The 22,315-nt window shown below is 38.6% G+C and overlaps 1 protein-coding gene and 1 long non-coding RNA gene across 5 annotated transcripts in view; one reads left to right on the plus strand and one right to left on the minus strand.

Annotated features, from left to right (window-relative positions):
- The window catches only part of PHACTR3 (phosphatase and actin regulator 3), a 107,350-nt gene that overhangs the window by 58,782 nt on the left and 26,253 nt on the right, over positions 1 to 22,315 (minus strand). The window contains exon 1 of one of the 4 annotated variants that reach the window (XM_062604171.1): positions 18,289 to 18,425. The exons of 2 other annotated variants lie outside the window; for them this stretch is intronic. The gene's annotated coding sequence lies outside the window, so the exon portion shown is untranslated. Of the gene's footprint in view, positions 1 to 18,176; positions 18,426 to 22,315 lie in introns of those variants that run through there. One more of the 4 variants, XM_062604170.1, reaches the window with a different exon arrangement.
- On the plus strand, positions 1,252 to 18,777 carry LOC134156270 (uncharacterized). Its single transcript, XR_009961873.1, has 2 exons — positions 1,252 to 1,387; positions 18,531 to 18,777. It is a non-coding gene; the product is annotated as an uncharacterized LOC134156270 (long non-coding RNA).

Genomic DNA, 22,315 nt, shown 5'->3' on the forward strand with positions numbered 1-22,315 from the left:
ATTTTCTTTCCAGAGGAAGGAGAAAGTTCATTACTTCTCTTACTAAATTACAAGATGCAAAAGCCCCTAAACATACATGCAAATTCCCGAGTTGTTGGTAACAAAAGCCCCTAACATTCATCGAGTCTTTGGCTCTTAAATTTTTGGTAAAGTAAAAATTCCTTTTTTTAGGGGCATATTTTAGCCCATATTACAGCTTTTCTGAAATGTCCATATATACTACACTTCTCTATTATATATCCCTATGCCCAGAGTGGGCTATATCTTCCTAGAGCCCTTCAGCAAGATATTTTAGCATCAATGAAACTGCTGTGTATAAATTAACAAATTAGATAAAATGACAATTTCAGACTTGCTAGAATGATGCTGTAGTTGTGACAGGAAAGGAAAATTTGCTCTACTACACAGATGGATGAATTTAACTTGTTCTAAGGTTTATAGTGCACTGAATTTAGTAGAGAAAGGGCTTTATGCTTAACCCAAGTTCTGATTTCCTCAATTGGAGCAAGGTTTTCTCAACTGCAAGAACTGAGTTTTGTATTAATTTTTGGCTTCATAAAACATTCCTGCCACACAAACCAGACAATTGTTGCTAAAAACAAGGCAGAAAATACATCGTAATAATTCCATGCAATGGTTATGTTTGAAAGAAGGGGAGGGAAATGTCTTAAATACAATTTTAATATTCATGTCCTCTTCAAGGAGAAACTTTGTGGGTTAGTATAGGTTGTACTACTTAGAACAACTGCAGAAGTCACATAATCAACCTCAACAATATGTTTACAGATAGCTACTGACACTACAAGTATTAGGCAATAGTATGTACAAGCATGATGTTTAATGACTACAGTACTTACACCGTCTTGGAAAGAACTACCTTAAACTGAAATAAACAGAGGAGGAGGGCAGTAGCATGCAAGCATATTCAAAGTAGGGTCAAAGAATGCCATGAGCTAAACTAGAATGAAAATGGCACTGCTGAGAAATGGTTGTGGGTTTTTTTTGATAGATTTAAACTCTACTAGCAGCACTTGCATTTAAAAGCATATAGCAGCATTGGTTAACGGATCCTCACATCTGCCTCTAAGCTCCTGGAAGGTTTCTGTAAGTCACCATGTGGCTAATGCATCAGGCATTGTCCTGCTCACCCTAGATGAGCCTGAAGATGAAGACCAAGAGAGGCTCTATAGCAACTCTGAGTTGCACAAGATTTTCCTACTAATAAATTTTCCCATGGCTTTGTCAAGGCAAATCAGTGGTGACAGCCAGGATGGTGAATATGTAGCAGCTTGAATTGGCCTTGGTAAAACAACCCCTCTCTTTATTGTCTTTCATGTACACACCAATTGCTGATTAGAATCCTGCTCTGCACATTTTGTCTGAGCAGGTAAGATTGCCTCGGTTCTACATTAACACATTAATTTATAGTGTAATGGTGTAAGTAGTGAGAGGTGTCTATGGAGCACGTGCTGGCACTTCTGTTCTGCTGGGGCAGTGCTTATGCACAAGAACAAAAAATACCGCTTTCAAAATACCAAGCATGTCAGGAGACTGTCTTTGTACCAACAAGTTTTGTTAATTTTACTGGCAACAGGTTTTAAGCTCACATGTTAAGACTAACAATCCTAGGTATTTCTTTGGTCTCCAGTTCTCACTTCTCATTTGGGTTGTGTTTTTGAGAAGGAACCATCTAAGGAATGTTTTTTCTAACATTTGCCTTTCATCAGCTAGAAAATTTGGCATTTTCCCTCTCATTTCCTTCTCTTTTTTTATTTTTTTTTTTTTTTTTATGCAAAAGGGGTAAGCATATCTGTGACAAAACTCTCATTTTAAACCCACCATAGAATATGAGCTAAATGCATGAGGTTTTTATTAAACAAGTAACTGATAGTCGTGTTACTTCAACCATATCCTGGCCTGGTTTTATAAGCCTCACAAAGCCCAAATAGCATGGAAGGAAAACCAGCATGGAATATTTTTACCCTGTCTGACCTAAATTTATGTATTTTTTAGTTTTTCCAAGAGAAAGAGAAGTGGAATAACTACTCCCTCTCCTCAGTTTCTTTTTGGCTTTCATATTTGAACTGTGTTCTCAGCTGCTTGCATGAGTCATGGAGAGCTGGAAACAGGACCGCCCCCCCCCAGTATTATTATAACTGCTTCCTCATGAGGAAGCCTGTCTGTGTTTTGAAGGGTACCACTATACCACTAGAAAGCCACAAAAATCTCCTGAAAACTTCCTGGTACCAGAAACCTACCTGGGACCTAATAGAGGAAGTGACAATACCTTAACTGCCCAATCTGATTAGTGGAATGAAAAGCAAGATATTTAAAGGTTTCCATATTGCTTTGTCTGGAAATTTATGCCATTGTTCTTTGGCATTTGCAGATATTTCAGGCTGCTGTTGACTTAGTGGATTGTTTTGTGTAATGATGGTATGGAGTTTCACTGGTCTAGGCATAATTTGGATTTGATCCTGTGATGTTCCAAGAAACTCTGAAATCCACAGGCTTTTATGAGAACTGGATGTTCAGTGCTTGCCACGCTGATCCACACTACTCTAAGATAACATGTTCATCATTGCCTGTTCCTTCCTATGCAATGTAAGTTATATCCAACCCAAATCTCTGTTATAACTACCTATAATACTGTATTTAGAAACAGGGGAAGCTCATGGCAGAAAACCATTCTTCATTCTGAAATTTCATTTAGAGTAAGTAAGACCCCTCATATTTTGTCTCCCGTCTAGACCGAGCAGAAGATATCAGACAGGTCAGGTATTGGTATCAATTGTGCCTGTCAGCTCTATAGCATCTGTAGGCATTATTATGCCTTATGCTGCCCTGTTTCAGTCATGTTAGCTCAAGCTCATCTGCCTCTAAATAGAGCTTCAGTCCTAAATTCCTGAACCTAAGGTCAGACAAGAAGCTTGTCACACTGAAATTGCATCTCCCCATCAGAGACTATTCCCTTTCTCACTAGACTCTCCTTCCTCTTCTCTACACACATTCTGCTTTTACATGAACTCTGTTTTTTGCTATCATTTCACCATTTGTACAGATCTGACTTCTTATCCTCCAGGCAGCCTTCTCTTCCTGCTCAGTGCAGTTTACTGATCCTCTGGACAATAACAGCCTGACTTTAATCAAGACTATGCAGGAAAAGCTTTTTTTCTCAGAGAAAGCTTTTAGATGCTACAAGTATTCATGATTCGTTTACCACATTGGGTAATGAAGCAGAGCTAAAAATACCATATGTTCCTTTGACATTGCCCATTCATTACAATAAATGACTGAAATTTCTGTGACTGCAGAACAAAACATGTTTTATGTTTTTGCTTTTAAGTGAAGCTGTGTATAAAGCGCTTTGCCACTTGGAATATCCTCTTAGTGTTTTACATAAGAGGATAACAAAGTTTATTTGGAGAAAGCAGAGAAGCCTGCGGCTTGTTTTCCTCTCATTTTCTTAAATGAATGAGAAGATATCTTAGATTGTGAGATCATGGAAATGTATCTGGCCAAATTTTCTCCGTTATGAAAAGATACAGCAAGGAATATTATTGAGACTGCCCTTTGGAACATCACCTCTTATTGGCAGTTCACTGCACCAGATAAGCAGAAGTCCTTTCAATCATCTTCAAACATCCTATGCAATCTGTGTAAGTCTGTTTCAACAACTGAGAGGAGATTATCAAAGAATAAGAAAGAGCTGACACATAGGACCAGATTGTTTGAAGATGTTTATTTTAAGCCATTTCACATAGTCTCATTCACTATTTTGGGGGTTTTGAATTCAGAGAAAGATACAATTTTTTTTTCTGCAGCAATGAAAGCTGTGCAGGCGGATGCTCTTGCTTGCACAAGAAAAGAACTTACAGTATTTTTGAAAGTACTTTAAAATAAAAAGTTAAAAAAAGACCTCAACTAATTTCTTCCTTTCAAGTGTTGAAATGATCTAATGCTATTAATAGAAGATTCTTTCCCTGTGGAAAATTTATTCTTCTATTTAAAGCTGCTGGGGAAAAGCTTGAAAGAAGAAAAAATGATGATTCTGACATCTGGCTGTTGGTATAGCCTTTGAATGATGTTTATTTGGAAATAAGTCAGGGTAATCGACAAGACACCCTTTCTCCACACAGTTGCATGAAGTACATACTTGCTAGAAGCCCACCCAGCTTGTCCCTTAGTGCTGAGGGAAGCAAATTTGAGGATACTGCATTGACAGCAGTGAAAAACAGGTTTTCCTTCAAGCAGGGAAACAGGCACAGCTAATGAAGCAACAGAACTTCCTCATGCTGCTGAGCAGTGAAGCCTGACCCTGGCCCAACTGGCCCATGATTAGCAGAGCAGGTGTTATTCTGTCCCCATGATCTTCCTGCAGAGGTATGAAAGTGATACTAGCTGCGATGACATTTTGTGTGGGCACAGGACTAGAAATTCCTGTCACAATAAATCAGCAAACAGAATACCTCCCCAGGAGTTTAAAGAGGACATTTTATACTGAATAGCTCATGTCTTGCTTCCAGGCACCTGATCCATTAGGCTTTACTGTTCTGACATGTGCTGGCACTCAGTGACTTCCTTCACAGGCTGACCACACAGCCCAGGTGCTGTTCCAGTGATTTACTCTGGAGTTATGTGAGTTCTGTGTCTTGTGCATTCCTGGTGGGATCACTCAGAGATCATTTTTGCAAAAAAAAACCAGGGGCATATTACCCAAAACATGTGATTCACAGTAAAACCACCAAAACCAATACAGAATGCTTAAAGCTGAATATAAACCACATCTTATGATTTTGTTCTTTCTTTTGTTTAGTAAGGAAATGGAAACAAGAGATATTTGTAAAATGTACAGTGAAGTATTTTGCTAAAGATCTCTGAGCAACCTAAACAAACCAGGGTGCTTAAATATCACTGTAGCATTTGTATAAGTAGGCGCTCTAAATGAAGCTCTGAGAAGCACAGCCAACTTCGGAGGGTCCTGGATAGGAGTTACATATTTCTGTGATCTGTGCATGGCACTGAATTAGATACAGCAACTCAGATTCCCTAACACAACTTTTCTTCCACAAGGTAGGTTAACCCTTAGAAGTTACAGACACTAAGTAGGCCTTGGTTTACAGTCTTCAGCTGGCACCCACTCTGTCTAGTTTTAGGGCATTTAATATCAATGATACAAAGTGCAGATCCAGTAGAAATTCACTCTCCATGTAAAGCACGTTCAAAAAATGCTGATCAATCAACTTTGCTCCTGCAAGCTTTTTGCTGGATCAGGTAGCATTTGTCTGTGCTACTTGCACTTCATGCCATATCAAGCTTTGTCTGTCTTCCCGCAGTTGGCATCAATCTGGCACAAAAAGCACCGAGCTGGCCTAAACTGTTTCACAGCTCTGGCTGATTTGACAGAAATACGATCATTTGCCCATGCCTGAGCTGGGTGAAACCTGCACTGCTGTTAAAAGCCATGGTGCACAGATCTGGTGTTGCCATCAATCTCTTGTACGATGGCAGTGACTGTCAGTGCCAGAAAGTGATGTGAAACTAATGGAACGTTTCTGTCTGCTGCCCCAGCACAGGGGTCTGGATGGCAAGAAGCAAAATGAGACATCACGTGGTGGCTCTTGCCTCTGTACACATCACTTCTGCTCAGTGACCTCAACTTTCAACAGCAACTACGTGCTGCATGAACAGCAAGAAGAGTTTTCACGGGGTATGAGCCTGTGCTGGGCAGCTGCATCCAGCAAGGCAGCAGGGTGATGCAGAACAGCTCAATTTTTGGAGCAAAACAGACCATCCTTTTCCTCAGGTTTGGTTCTGGCTTTGGGCTTTTTGCTTATGCACTACAAACGCATGCATGCTCCACCTTCCCCAGAATCAGTAGGTATTCCATATGTGTCTGTATTCTACATAATACTTCTATCCAGTATATGTGTATGCATGCAATATTCTACATTATATTACACAATCACATATTGAAAAAATTAAATTATCAGGAAGTCTGCTGGTAATATGGATTTGATTATAAAATAGCTACTTCTCATGTAGGTCAGAGCGAGAGAGGTTTGGGAGCTTGATTTTAGGGTGGCATAGTCAGCATCAGAGATCTTGTAAATCCATCTAAGCTACCTGCCAGATGTGCCCATGCAGAACCCACTGCCATGTTTGACTAGTTCAGCCATGCTGTTTCCAACCTGTTCTCAGTAATGCACCTGTATGTTGACTTTCAAATAAAATAAGTTAAGGTACAAGTTACACACCTTGAATGTTCATATTTCTAATGCTAAATATAGGGTGAAAGGATTGTAAACAGAGTTGAACTGCAGTTCCCACTGAAGGGCTCTTGCGCTCTCTTTTCCTGGTATTTTTTTCTTTGATTTTTCTTCTTCTGATTTGTATTTTCTCGTTTGTTTTTTTTTTTTTCTCTCCTCTCTTTCTTTTTTTCTTCCCCTGGAGTGGGGAGAAGGGCAGTGCACTTACTACTTAGTAAATATTAAAAATTAAAAGCTTCGGCAGTTAAGCATCTCCCAAGCCAAAACTGGCAAAACTAGCTAAAAAACCCCAAATGTTCCTGTTTCAAATTGCTAACTTGTATTTGCTGAACATGTTCCAGGCTAGCTGCAGGGTTTAACTTGTGTTTTGATCATTTAAGAAGGAAAACAACTCTCTAACTCCATGATGCACTTTGGCACTCAGCAAATTCATTTTACCATGGCAACTGTAAAGCCACTTTGAGACATACAAACTCTTCAGTAACGTGGTCCTTGGCATCTTGTTCTGCAAACTAACCTGGATACTCAATGGTCATTAAAAACATAAAAAAAGCCCTACTTAGCTTAGTATCATGTATTAGTATCATGTTTTCCAATTGTTGTGTTAATATAAGAGCTGAGTTATACAGATATACACCCAAAAGCTCTACAAAAGAGAAAAGCTAAAATAAAATGTGTGGTGTGACCTATCTCAGGTTGAGGCAGTGCTGGAAGGTGAATCTTCACATCTGAATAGTGGTCCAGCACTCTGCCTTGTAGCTTCTTTAGCTAAATCTTGCAGCCCAGCAAATTCTGACTGCAGTCACAGGCCAAGGAAATTCCACAGAGTTGCCCAGTGGCCTGATGTATCTTATCTTGCTATGAACATGAAAGAATCCAGAAACTGTGAGGTCAGTACTGTCTGGAATGAGTGGAAGCTGAAGGTGCACAAGTGGATAATGTAGCTGTTGATTTTCTAAACAGACCTGACTGCTGTGGAGAATGACTGCACTGGCAGTCACAGGAAAGTGCTTTCAATGGTTGTAGTGTGTAGCTGTACATGAAGTGTGTGTGTATTTAGACCTCATTTGATCAGTAGTTGCCACAGTGTATGTATGAATCATGTAATGCCTATATTCTTGGCTAGTTCTGACTACATACATGTAACCTCAGTTACAAAGGAAAAGCCAAGGATTGCCAATATACGCCTTTTTGCAGACTCATTTAATCATCTCTTTGACACCGTGGCGTTAGGTTCGGCGCAAACAGAAGGACAACTTCACAGCTCTCACAATTTGCAGAATGAGACCTTGCTATACAAGCATAATTTCTTGCCATGATTTTTCTCTAAATAGATTAATCTTTCTAGAAAATGAGCAGAGGCTAATGAGGGTTGAGCCGCAGATGGGATGGCACCAGTAGCTACTTCATGCAAACACAGCAAAGTAATAGTTTTTAGCATGACATTTAATACGATCAAGCTCTGCTAGGATGCACAGCTATAGGGGAGTTGATTTTAAAGTCAAATATGATGCTGCCTGGCTGTCTTCAGTGGAAATACATGACACATGGTCTATCTCATCTTGCCTTCTTCAATTTAATCACACTTCTAATGAGCAGAAACATAAAAAGTAAACAGTTTGTTTCTCCTCTACAATAACACCAATTTTCTTACTACACTCTTTACTCTGAATAACTAGAGTTCATTTTTAGACCCCTGTTCAATATTTCATTTGAAGAACTTCACAAGCATCTTCCAAGCATTGTTTTGGACCTTTAGCAATGTTCACTTGTGTACTGATAAGCAATGCAAATTTCCTGGGATTTTCTCCTCTCTCAAACAGGGCTCTGTCATGCAGGGCAGGGGGAAGGTCTGTTTCTTGGTTTGCTGGTGAATCCAGCTCCATTCCCAGTTGAGAGAAAAGCAAGAGCTATGTCTACAAGAACACAATTGCATTGTGGGTCATTTATATATTAGCCCCTCATTTACAGAAGGTCCCTAAAATCCAAACGTTATTCAGGGATGTGTTGCCCTCTATTATGAATTCTGAATACTGAATAATGAACTACTCCAAAAAAAAAAAGTAGCCCAGTGGGAGAAGCTTCAGACTGTGTTTCAGTACTTATGGAATGACAGATACATGTTTGCATCTTGCTATATGTGCAAATGACAGTTAACTTCAGTTACTTCAGTGCATTCATAATGGCATTTGGTAAGTTGCCTTTCTACTGAATGCATGCAGTAATATAATACAGTGTGTCTTTTGGCATAAATTGCTTCTGAATAATCACAGAAATGCATATTCACAGTAAACATCTGATTAAGGAAGGCCAAACCAAATTTCTTTGCCTCAACCTATTTAAAATCATGAGTCAGAGATCCAGAATACCAAGATTGATTACCTGATGGGTTGACTTTGGCTTTTGTTTTGCCATCAAGGACTCTCTAGCCTAATGGCTGCCTCCTCATTCCTTGTCTGCAGCCAGGAAGATTTAAAAAAGGTTCAGCTTTCTGCATGAAAACTGAAGATTTTTTTGCAACTTCCTGGTTCTATAATTTTATAATCCCCAGTTCCAAGTGTGATGCTCACTATAGTGACAGTTGACAGCTCTGCAGATCCAAAGGCTTTTAACCTATGCCATCAGTTCATTTAAGACAGCAAAATCTGTCTTAAGACAGCAAAATCTGGAGAAAATGTTTGGGATAAAATTTCTCAGTGACACCTTTGAGTTGAAGAGTATCCTTACCCTCCACCGCCAGAAAAACTCTGATTCATATTTCTATTATGAAACCATTTGTTTCAACTTCCTTCAGTTTCTCAAAGTACGAAATGCTGAATGTTTCCTTCAAATGGAAAATTCTAAAATAGTTTTTCAGAACTGCCAGCCTAGTAAAATATCAGTTATTCACACAGCTCCAAGGATCTCTGGGCTTGCAGATTGTTGCACTGCTGTCTCATTTTATACATTATAATTAGGTTTCACTTTGCAAATCTCCCTGGAGTACGGCATTTATCTCTTTCCAGATGATTGTTAAATGCTGTATTGAAAGGGAATTATCACCTATCTTCCATCTTCCTGAGAGGAACATGAAAAACAGGGAAAAGTTGTCATTATCTGAGGTAATGGGAAAGCTGAGAGGCTCCTTCTGTTTTTCTCCACTTTGGGCAGCTGTTTGTAGCAGTGCAGGTGGTACATGCCAGGTACAGCTTACAAAGGGCACCAGGCCAATGCCATGCAAATAGGCCCAGTTCTTGTTCTCTGGCACTGAAAATAAGGAGAAGACTTGTGGCTTGGTGACATAGGGACAGAAAGAGTCCCTTGCCTCTATTACCATTGAGTGAAAATCAGAAATTTGCATTCTTGAAGTTTCTAATACTTCAGATCTGTTCATCTTCCAAAGTGCTGCCTAGGTGCTATGCTTGGTGCTTGTGCCTGGATAATCTTGCAACAATCTGAGATCTACTTTTAGGTAAAAATAGAGTGCTGTAAAAATAACGTTAAAGTCTACTAGTTCAGTTTTCTGTGAGCGACAGAGCTTATTTCTTCTGAAGAGTCATTAATAGATTTTGCAAATAGACAATAGAAATTAATTAATTTTCTGGCCCACGTGGTTATTCCGAAGAGGTTGGTAAAGTGAGTCATAAAGGCTCAGTAACCCATGGTTTCGTTTAAGTTACATGACTTCTAAGAAAATCTGAGGATTTTCTGGGGAGGGAGGTAAACTTTCTGTAGAAAGAATGAAAGAACAGGGATCTGAAGGACTTTGGAGCACAAAATGTGTGGAGAAAGCTGGCACAAGCAGCCCCATGGGAAGACGGGATGGCAGTGACCTATGCTTTGTATGAATGAATTGTGTCCTTTGTTTTAGTTTTAAAGTAATAGCTAGCAGCAGAGTTATAAATCACAGACTTATAGAATGGTTCAAGTTGGAAAGGACCTGAAAGCCATCCAGTTCCAACCCCCTGCCATGGGCAGGGGCACCTTACGCTAAACCATGTCACCCAAGGCTCTGTCCAACCTGGTCTTGAACACTGCCAGGGATGGAGCATTTACCATTTCTTTGGGCAACCTCTGCCAGTGCCCCACCACCCCCACAGTAAAGAACTTCCTCCTCATATCTAACCTGAACTTCTCCTGTTCAAGTTTTAAACCCATTTCCCCTTGTCCTATCACTACAGTCAGATTAACCAGAAGCAGAAGGCTGAGAGGAGGCTGGCTGCATTAAATACTACAACAAACTGTCAGATTAGTCACATGTGGCAATTTCTGCTTCAACCACTGCATAATGGGAGAACCTGAGCATTTGTTGTACAATTAACAAGTCATGGGATGTTTAAACAAATCATTGCTTTCATCAGGTCAAGTTTCTACCATTTCATTACATTTGAAATTGACTCTGATTTTATATTGTAGGCCTATGTATTCCCTGAAATAATTTGTTTGTATACGTGAAGCATGAAAAATCTATTCCATTAACAGGTATTCTTTAACTAGGTCTCTAGAGTTCTGTAAAACTGAATTATGCTGCATTTTCTAGTATCATTTTAATTTTGCATGTTCTAGATAAAAACCAGTTTCCTTTAAAAATCATTGCCCTCTTCTCTGTAATGGCGACAAAAGGGGACAGGATATTGAAAAGTTCCTCATCAGCATAAATAAGTTAAAATCACCACTTCATAGAAGCCAAGAGGAATGAAGCTCCTAGTAAATGTTTTAAAAGGAAGCTAGAAGCAGAGATGACCAAAATGAAGCTCCCCAGTCTAAATATATTAGCAACTCTCTTCACTTGTATTTTTAAAATGTCAGATAATCTATTAAACCTGAAACATCTGTGAAGGTAATGTGGTTGGAGAAGGGATGGTGACACGATGTGTTTAAATACTGGGAGATAGCATTTGCAGTTCCTAATTTGCAGGTTAAAATTCAGCTAGTCTCATATCTCTATCATGACTGTCTCTACTCATGTTCCTTCTCTCTTTGTCATCTTCTTCTATGCTTGCTGATGATGCCTCATTTTGAAGGGATTTCAAAGGCTTAACAGCAATTTCACAGCAGTAATCCTGTGTCATCCAGCAACGGAGAGCTGTGTGCACTATTTATATACTTGTACAGTTCTACTTGCTGCATAATAGCAAATTCATGTTTAATTAGATATTTTTGTTCTTTCATTATGAGCTTGCATGCATAATTGTCATAACTGTGCCCATGGGGTAGATTCACAGCTGTATTATATATAAACTGGCCTGACACATCTGCATGCACAGCTTCTCTGTAAATTGGGAGCTGGATATATAAGAGCAAGTACATTACAGACAGCCTGAATAGGTATAGTAAAGCACCACATGCACCTCCACTGCAGAACGGAGAGCATGAATTCCTCTGATCTGGCCCCATTAGGAGCTAAGGGACCCTGAGTAATATAATGCAAGTAAGAGCCCAGGGCAAGTGCAAAGCAAAGAAGCAAAGAGGTGCTTCCAAGAGCTGCTGTGGCACAAGGTACATTGATTCCCTTTCTCAGAGCTTAGTGGTTCTGCATTGCATAAGAGGCAGACAGGACGTGGTGAAACTGCCCTGACCTTCCAGCAATTTACCCTAGAATATACCAGCAGTGTAGCTCCCCCAGCTTGTGTGGCTTAGTCATGACCAGTTGGGAATAGCTCATGAGGGTGGGGAATGACTATGGTGATATCTTCACAAGCAATGGGCCTCCCTAGGCAGCATGGCTATCGAAAGAGCAGTGTTAACAGCCAAAGAGAGCCTGTGGGAGGACAAATCTGTAATTCAGGCTGCTGAAATCGTACGTGCAGGGACACCTGTGTAGACTGCTCTACCCAGTCACCTATCCTACCTGGTAATGTCAGGCTGTTCTCAGCTGATGTGCTGATGTCTACCAATATCTATGTTATTTCCCTAATAAGATAATGAACCAGTTTTCTCTTTGCTGGATGCTGTTGTACTATAAGGTTTGTGTTGTTCATTTGGCTTTTGATAAGCAAAAGCTCTCTGACAAAGTTAATTGTCATTTAGCATATTCTGGGCTGGAAGCTGCTTTGTTTATGATGGTCCCCAATGACAGCTTGGAGCACCCTCACCCAGGCTGGTTGTTCTGCCTACCAGGTGAAATGATTCTAACCAGCTCCTCATTCACACTTCCCTTCCTTGTCTCTTCAAAAATGTATTATTTATTTGTGATGACATACAGTAACACAGTTGCTAAATGCTTAGCAAATATAATTACGGTGTTGCTATGACTGAGAGTAGTTCATTGCAGAACTAGCTTTGGTGGATATATCAGGAAAAAATGTTGCTAAGGGGCAGCTCACTTGTTTTTCAGCAAATCCTTATCAGGAGACATTAGTTATTCCTCCAACACACCCAGTGTTCCCAGCTCAGGATTCTACCCCAAGATTTATGGCATTTGCACTTCAGTGTGTGTAGGGGAGGGGGGTTCAGACAGTTATCCATACATTGGACACTATTTGCACTTCTTGCCTCACTTTTCATAAAGACCACCAGTGTGTTTAGACCAAGATATTCCAAACCTAGGAGTACTGTTGATTTATATTTTTTTAGTGCAGTCCTGCCACTGACTTGTCTGGTGGCCTTGATCAACCCATTTTCTCCCTCTGGGCTTCATTTATCTTCTTTGAGTAAAAGAGATGCAAGTAATTTAATTCGCTGTGAAAGGTATGACTGTCCTTTGCAATGTCCATTTGATTCGTCAGATAATGGATGGATGTCTGTGTAAAAGAGAGGACATTCCTGGCAATTGCTTTGGCAGGAGGATGCCTTCCCTGAGACAGGAGCTATTCAGCATTGTTTTAGGCAAAGACTTGTGCAGTGCTAGTGAGCAGGAAATGAGACAGATGCACAGAGTTTCTAAGGTGATGCTGTTCTCATTTGGGCAAGCTTTAATTTTGAATGCCAACATACTCCCTACAGTATCCTCTTAACTTTCCCATTGCTGTCCATGGTATTTTCGGGCAGCTTTATCCTGAGTTAGCCATGTATTTCACCTGGGTTTCAAACATACTATCTTTTTACCAACTCATAGGCAACTTGGAGGCTTCTTGGACTAATTTAGGGTTTCCTTTTTTCCTAATCACCGCATTTTTATGTAGTCCCTTTTCTAGAAGCAAAGTACCCGTATGCTGGGTGCACTGTGCCTCCTGTCCCCCACAATTGTATTTTGGCTGTTACCCACTTAAACCCTTTTGAACTGAGGGCTGAGCAGAATGGTGTCTTTTTTTGGTGGGTTCTGGGGTTAGCTGTTTGATGAAGCAGTCATTTACTGCATCTAACATTATTTATCCCTGTGACTTGTACTGAAGAGGCAGTGATCCAGGCTGTATTAGGGCAGTTAATACTTGTCTGTAATTTACAGTTTTTCCTTAAAATTTCATCTCCTCAAGTCTTACAAGTTGCTTTCAGTGAAAACTGACATTTCTAGAGTCACATTTAAGTCTATTTTACTTGCTTGACATATTTTTTTCACTGAGATGGTTATGCAAATATTAACAACCTCTGAAAACCAGAACAAACCACACATGAGAAACACTGCCTTAACCTGGTCCCCGAAGAGCCATTTGGAACAAACGCCTGTGTGCATAATACAGTTCTTTCTAATTAGCATCTCTGGCAATAAGCCACTTGGGTATACTTGATATGCTTTTATCTTAAGATTAAATTTACATTTGCTGCTAGGTAGCTCTGACATCTTCATTCTTGTTTTAGATCTCTGACTTAACGTGATGATTGTGTGATCACTACTCACAGCAAAGCAGCCCTTATTGGTATATGGCTCAAGATTATCTACAGTGATGGGACCTGTGATCATGCCAATAATGAATAACATTTTTATAAACTAGCCTCTTAGAATTCAAGACTGATTTCTGTAAAAGCTGCAGATCTGCAACTTGCTGTAGAAACTACCAAGAAAATAACTGATAAATTATTGTCTTTCTGAAGAGATGGCAATTTAAATACTCAGGAAGGCATCAGTCAAACTTTACAAGACAGACTGAGGCATAGATTTTAATGATTTTTCCAAAGTTTTGAAGAATTGGTTATAGAATAGATCCTTTTCTTAGCCCAGTGTCGTAACCACAAAACTTTCCTACCACAGAGAACTAAGCACTTTTAAAAATACTTTTTCAAGGGCAGATTGACCATCAGTGTTATAAATTGTTACAGGTCTTATGAAATCAGTTTATTAGTGATTTTATCTATTGAGCATCTGCCACAGGACTCACCAGTAAAAAACAAGGAAAAAAAAATACATCAAATGGAAGTGCATTCATAAATATTAGAAATACACAGTAACAGGATTTCTTGTGCCATGAAAAAATCCATAATTTTCAAATTTTTTAAGGTAAAATAAAACCTTCTTGTTTAATTCTTGGAAAAAAATGAGGAAATTTTCCCAGGTCATAGTAGGAACTTTTGTCTAAATCAGATCAGTCAGTCATCTAATTCAGTTAATGCATTTTCACTATTAGGTTCCTTACCAGCTGCTTCAGTGAAAAGTGAGTCTTTATTCAGAAGTGCAAAAGAGGATGTAAAATGTCAAACCATTGCAGAGTTACCTCTCTCAGACATCTCTTATGGAGATTAGAAATAGCAAAGGCAAACTGCAATAATAAGGTAAAGTGACTGCTGCAAATCAAAGAGCAATCTAATCCAGTTCGCCGCATGGGCCTTCAGGATTTTCATACCTCCTGTACTTAATTAGATTTCAGATTATGTCTGTTCACTCAGAAAAATGTTTCCACTTCCCCAGGTTAGTAGATTTCTTCCTCCAAACAGCTGTGTACTCCATTCTCTTTACCACAAGTGCCTGTTAAGCGTTCAGGTCAAAACCACAGACCAGGAAAAAGCTGCTAACACAAAATTGAAAGTCTTCTCCCCACTCTCAGCTGAGATTTGTTCACCTCTAACACCACAAGGACAGTGAGGAGAAGTGTTCCAGTCACTCAAGTCTGAAGTTGTATTGGGCAATTGTCTCTGTGACAAGACCACACCGAAGTAAATAGTATGATGTTAGCCGTATGAAGTCTACTATAAACCAACTCCTTTTCAACCCTCTAAAACCTATGTAAATCACATTCTGTTAACTCGGGGTTGCTTTATAATCGCTAAATAGTGGTGGATTGCCAGCAGAACAAGCGGTTGGTGGTGGACAAAATATTTCCACACATTTGAGATCCATAAATTAATCAAGTATAATTTATCAATTCGTAATATCAATAATAATATAGCAGTCATAGCATGCACTTGTGTATAACATTTCATGCTTGCAACATAGCCACTATAGATTTTTTACAGGTATGAAGATTGGTGCTATTAGGAATTACACATCATAGATTCAATCTATTGACTAACACTCTAAATCTAATGGTAAAACCCATATTGTTCATTTAAAGGGAGATTAAAATACTTTATCTAGGTTTACTTGAAAAAGCTGTTATCCCCAAAAGGCACTGAGAGTCTCCTTAACCCTTTAATATGTAAATTTAGTTCTTTTTTAAAGACAAATAAATAAGATGGGTTATTTCAGTGCTACACCTCACAACATTGCCTCAGAAACCATTCAGTGAACAAAAATTTAGGACAAGCAGCTGAGTGCAGATGATGAACTACATGTGGGAATGGAAACAAATAGGTAAAGGCAGAACAGCTTCTTAATCAGCTTTGCCTTCAAAGCGCATGTCCTAAAACTTTGTCTCAGTCTTGGATTTAAGAGGAGAAAAATTGTGCCTGGGAATGGTGAAGTGTAGGATTAGAAGTAAGAAAGAAAGATCCGGAGCCAAAATTTCAATAGAGACAAAACTCAGCTGGAGAGATTTAAAAGGAAAGAAAAAAAGTTAAACTCAAAGCACGATTTTGCCCAGAGCTTCAAACGGAATCCAGGATTTTGGACCACTGTTTTTCTGTTGGAAAACACTGATGGGTGGTGGTAAAAGTTTTACATTCATCCCTATCTGCTGGTTCAGTTCAGTTATGCTGTTGTTCTCTGAAGTAGTTCTACTGGCTGAAATGCTGCTGCTGAAACAGTGATGTTGATCTGTGTGGCAAAAGGTCTGGGGCTGGCTTATATTCTGAAGTCTTTTCTAGGACACACACATGCACACCATTGGCTCTGTCATCTTAATGTGATATTCTATAGTCATTCACTGAGAAACTGTATGATGGCTTTGCTGCAAAAGTTGTGAATGGATCAGGGAAATGTGGGAAGAAGTAGATAGAGAAGAGGCCTTGGAAAAGTGGGGTTTCTCCTTGCCCCTGCCAGATTGCTCATGGGGGAATGGAATAAGTCATTTAAACAGGGTGCTCATCTTTAAACTACAGTTGATGTGCAAATCGTCAGATAGACAAATATCCACAACAGAATTTAGTAGACATTATTTTCTAAGCATATAAAATGCTGCCTTGTTTAATGGTTCTGGAAGATGATAGTACACATGTCTCAAGTGAGGCAGTCAAAATTAGTCATTTTAAACCTCTCTCTGATGCTCTGCACACCCATTAACTATGTAAGGTGGACACACCAGCCCCACGCTGCTCAGAGCTTTTGTAGAGCAGGTACTGTAGTGATAGGCACTAGATAAAAGCTGCTGAATATATTAATACTTCTGCCTTCATAGATTACTGGGGAAAAATGTGTGTGAACATGCATTTCAAGGATGCATCATAAAGTATATGCACAAGGAGCCAAATGAAGGTTGCATAGGCAACCAGAATTCTGGCATTTCCTTGCTTTTTAGTGTTTGCCTTTAAAATCTTAATGTGCTCTTAATATAGTGGCTTACCAGTATAGAACATGTAATTATCTGAAACTACATATATGTTTCCTGAGTATCTGGAGAGCATTTTGTTTTGTGCTTTAAAAGGATCCTGAAGAAGAATGGTTATTTAACTAAAACATCTTTGGCTTTCTTTTCACTTTGCTTTTGTGTGGAAGCCACAGAACAGCTTTTCTCCGTGTCAGATGAATAATGTGTAGGAAGAGTGAGAGAGGAAGGGAATTGTTGAATTTATTTTAAAGTATGCGAATTTAATTTCACCAGGCACGAGAAACCTCCCTCTGAACACTTCAAAATGTTGATTTACACATTAGTGAAAAAGTTCCTCTTTTGTAAAATTGTACGTTGCTTTTCAACTGTTTGGGTTGTTTGGGGTTGGCTTTTTCTGCTGTTATAGGTTGACAATGAATATACATCAATATCTTAAGCACTAGGTAGCATAAAAACATGTGGCATCTTCAAACTCTACAGCAAAATGCAGCCATAGTCATTCTGGACAACTGTTAGATTACCTGAGCAGATCTAAAGGTTTCATAGAAATAAACTTTCTTACACTGTTGGCTTTTTTAGAGAAACTCTTTTTCTGAGCAGTGGCAGGAGGAAAGAGACCAGATGCCCAAATCATGTCTCAAATAAAAGCACTGGGACACTTGCAGTGGAAAACATTCCCTCTTCCCTGCTCCAGCCCCACCTTCTCCATAACATAACTGTGACATAAATCCCTCTCTCTACTGAAAAAGCAGATATATCAGTATTGAAATGAAGCCTGTGTAACAGACAGTTATGAAATTAATCTGCCACCATCACCGATTGCTAGTTTTGGAGGAATACCTTCACGGTTATGAAATGTGTGATTTGCGAGCACCAAGTATGAAAGAACAATCCTACTTTTTCAGCTAAAATATAGCCAGTGGAATTTTTTTCCTATATTCCTAATGATCACAGAGAGAACACATTCTGGCATATTGTATCACAAGCAAAATATCACAGGACTCCTAATTTCTTCATGTTAAAAACTAGCTGTACAGCCTTCATATGGAATCTGAGAAATACCTCAAAAATCCCCAAAACTTTACGGTAAATAATATCCCTAACATTATAATAAATAAAGATAATAACTCACCTCAGTTAAAACTCCAAGTAAATACGATAGATCAGTTTAACAAAATAAGGCATCAATAGCAGGAAGTATTTATCCATTTCTCTATTCATGTGTTCTATTCCTTGCTACTTACCCCTGAGTGCTGTTGTTGGTCGGTGCACACAGACTGCAGCAGCTCAGTCTGAGGAAGAAAACGGTTATTTCCTTTCAGCTTCTGTTACTGCTCTCCCTTGAAACTCCTTCACTTTTTTCTTTTCAAGCTGCATAGGAATACAAGGATGGACCCTTTGGGCTCTATCCAGGTCTGTTTGTATTATGTAAAACAGATGAATGCATTTCCTATTTTAACCATGAAAATCATATCTTCACTGACAGGCGCCTGGATCATTAATAGTATCTGTATGCAACTGTGAAAACCCACGTAATGCTCAGAATTGGACTCAGTTTTCTAAATGAAGAACCAGATGAATATCTGCAAATCAACTTCTCTCTGTGGCAAAGGTTTCTTTTTTTTTTTTTCCTACCCTGTAGAAGAAAATTCCAATACAGGTTTTTAATTGGAAATGTTGGAGGAGACCTCTAGACACCAGAAACAAATACACTGGAGATGTTTTGCTCATTAAAGTGCCTCTAACCCCACTGTAACTTTCGGTCAGCTACCACATCAAACCTGTGATTCCTTTCTCCCAAGACAATTTTGTCTTCTAGCACTGTCAGCAAACTGCTTCAGCACTGGTTGAAAAGATTCCAGCTTAAATTACAGTAATGAAAGCCTGTTCTGGGCTTTTCCCTTACTATTTTTTTCCTAGAATATTCAGATTTCATATTATTCCCCACCCAGTCTTAACCATACTTCCCAGAACACAGGAAAAGTCTTTTCTTCCTGCAGTGCTAAATGTCTTCATTAGGGAAACTTAACACTGAAGTGTTTTAGAAAGGCAGATGCTCTAGATTTAAAAGAAACGAGAGGACTCTCTGTGAACAGCTGCATTGCTGTCAGCTTCAAGCAAGCCATATTTCACAATGGTTTTGTACATTATTCTGTCACAGGGAACATATTATTACCATCTAAATTTAAAAACACTGGCTTTCTTGCATGAAGGCAAAAGCAGACAAAACCACAGTGACTGCTCTGTTCAAGTATTCTATGCCGATGGTGCAGGAAATAAGATCGAAGTGAAAACCAATTCTTGTTTTGGAAGGTCTTTCAGGTGTCTGTACAGAGTTGGCCAAAAGCACAGGTACAGGAATTCTTGTACTCTTTCAAATTGATCACTAGTCATAGTTCTTTGTTGGAATCTCATTCTACAGCTGCTTCAGCATTTTGTTGGCTGCTCAGAAATATATTTTCCCTGCTAAGAAGCAGTATTATTTTGCATCTGTAGTAGATTGAAATGTCGGACATTAAACTCATGTTCCAAAGTTCTAATTTTTCAGTTCTAAAGGGAAATATTTTTTAAATAACTGAGCACTGTCTGCTTCTGTAGGTCATATAATTCTTGAAATAGTGTTGCGACAAACAGTTCCACTTCAGAGCATTGAGAATACCTCTTGCTCTTCAAAATGTTAGCGAACTTCCAAAATCCAAGAAGAAAATCTAAACAAATTTTCAGAAAGATCTTATGAATTTAAACTACATCGCAGTCTTTTTTTGCCCCATGAAATATACATTAACAGGGGTTTTTTTTCTTATTGAGTCTTCTTACGCATCTTGTACAGCTGCCCACATTTATTTTCCAGCATAGTCTACTCAGTGACTGAATGACCCACTGCAACTCAGGCAAACTGCTAGTTTTGATAAAAGTGCACTAAGCACATGGATAATAGAAGATTGATTTATTTTAATTCAATGAACATATGTAAAACAGAGGCATAGACTTTCAGTCATACACAAGACTTCAATGGACAGCCTGTTACTCCCTGAGGAATACTTTAGGGAACAAGTTGAATGAAGTACTGTTTCAATGACTATTAACATCACTGGGAGTCTTCTAATTAGTGTCAATGGCGTAATGTAGGTCAAAATTTTTCTATCCATATATATACCGTATATATATATATACACACCATACATATATATACATCTGTTCTAGCTAAGGATTTCTTACATTTTCTGAGTATTATTTTTTTCATTTCAGAATCATCTGATTCTCTTCTAAAACCCAGAAATCTGGGAACTTTACTTTTGGATGACTGTGAATGTTATTACATCTGTAAAGTGACAAAAGATTAAATATCTTAGAGAATGAAATGCAATGACAAGCTGGAAAAAAAATTTTTTTTTTTTTCAGTATTTAGTAGAAATTTTCTAGTGAGTGTATCCTGGCCCATCAATCAGTATCTGGCCATTAATCTAATTGTTATTCAATAAGTTCTTCCTATTATAATCTCTCAGGCATGTGCTGCAAAGTCTAATGATCTGTCTGTGTTGTGTCATAACAGAAAGAAGGATCTTGAGTCATTTTGTAAGTCTCTTCAGCTTGTTACTGGAAATGCTGGCCTTTCTCTGAATGATTCCTCAATAGAGGAATGTTAAAATTGGGCAGATAAATACAGTGAAGTAGGGAAAAGTGTAAGATGAAGTCAAACCAGGAAAAGTATCTAAAAGCACGCTTCCTTGCTTGTATTAAAGTTCTTAGCTAATAAAAAGAGAAATGACAGTGATTGTTTCATCACTCTGAGTACAGAACTCATCCCTACTACTCACTCATGTTCTGGGAACAGCTATGACAACCAAAGACCTAACTTTCACGTGTAAATAAAAACATTAAGCAAAATATCTATTAAAACTTAAGTCTGACACAGCAAAGTTCCCAAACATGTGCTTAAATGTAAGTCCTTGTTCTTAACAAGGTTGATAGGATTCATCTGTCAGTGAGATCCCTTATGCTCAAACACACTGCTTTGAGTTTTAAAACCACGTTTGCTAAAGCTTCTAAATACTTGAAATTTAAGCACACAAGATGGAAAATCTGGCAAAAGCTTCTTAAATGTTTTGCTGAAAAATAAAAAAATATCTTTCCTAGTTTAGAAGTTTACATGAATCATTACTCTTTAGGCCAACAGAACTGGTTGTTAACCAGTCAAAGGGTTGTGTCATGGCCACACAGGTAATGTTGGAGGACTTCTGAGGCTGACTGCAGTCACTGAGGCAAGTTATATCTTTTGGTACAGGAATAAGCAAACAAATGAAGGAACATACTGAGAAAGTCAATGTTTTGTATTCTTGCTGATGGGCAAAATTCCCCAAAAGCTTGGAACGGCTCAACTTCACATTTTTCAAAGCCATAAATAGAACTTTTCATCCTCAGCAGGACCCAGACTTGAAGCTTGCCCTTTTGCCTGAGTCTCAGAACTCTCAATTTTATGTCTTCATATATGAAGCACCTCCAGTAACTTTCACTGCAGGAATAAATAATCTCTACAGTGAACTCATGCCTTTTTAAAATCTCTCTTTAAGGATCTGAACTCCCTTCATACACTTTGGTCTTCTCTATGTACTAGAGAACAAAGGTTTTTTTAAGCTTTCCTTAGCAAGTATGCTTGAAGTAAAGCATTGTAAATGTTTCATGTAAAACTGTGTGCACATAGTAACAGTTTTGGATATAATAGTCCACATTTCAGCTGCCAATGTACTTCTGTGTTAGAAGACAATTTTTTTATGAGATCATAGATCATCTTTGGATTGCATCTAAAATTATGATATTTTTTGCTGGTACAAAATGGTAACCCCTTTCATTAAAGCTGGGCAACATTCTTTCTTCCAGTATTCTATTGTTCAGTTTATGCAAAAGTCTTCCAATAACAGATAAAATTGTCAAAGTTCCAAGATAATGACTTGAGCAGTTGACATAGCATGAACTTGGCATAAAAAAATGAAAATGTTTTTTCCCCATTGAGGAAGGGATGGGCAGGGGCAAACTGGCTAGGGTACCTCTTGAAAATCCAAGGTGTTTTGCTTCCAGCTCCTGTTTTTTAACAAAAAAAATAAAAAAATGATGGTGTTAAGAATCTGTCTCTGTATCAGAATGCTGAGTGCTAATTTTAGAACTCTTCAAACAGAGTCAGTAGACTTTTTGAAACACACTGAAAAAACCTGACATTTGAGGAATGCCTCTTAAACAGTTTTTAAATGATTCAGTATTTATTAAATATCCATA

Source organism: Pezoporus occidentalis, unplaced genomic scaffold, assembly GCF_034315485.1.
Source record: "Pezoporus occidentalis ecotype Australia unplaced genomic scaffold, CSIRO_AGI_Poc_V1 ctg83, whole genome shotgun sequence".
NCBI classification, from domain to species: domain Eukaryota; kingdom Metazoa; phylum Chordata; class Aves; order Psittaciformes; family Psittacidae; genus Pezoporus; species Pezoporus occidentalis.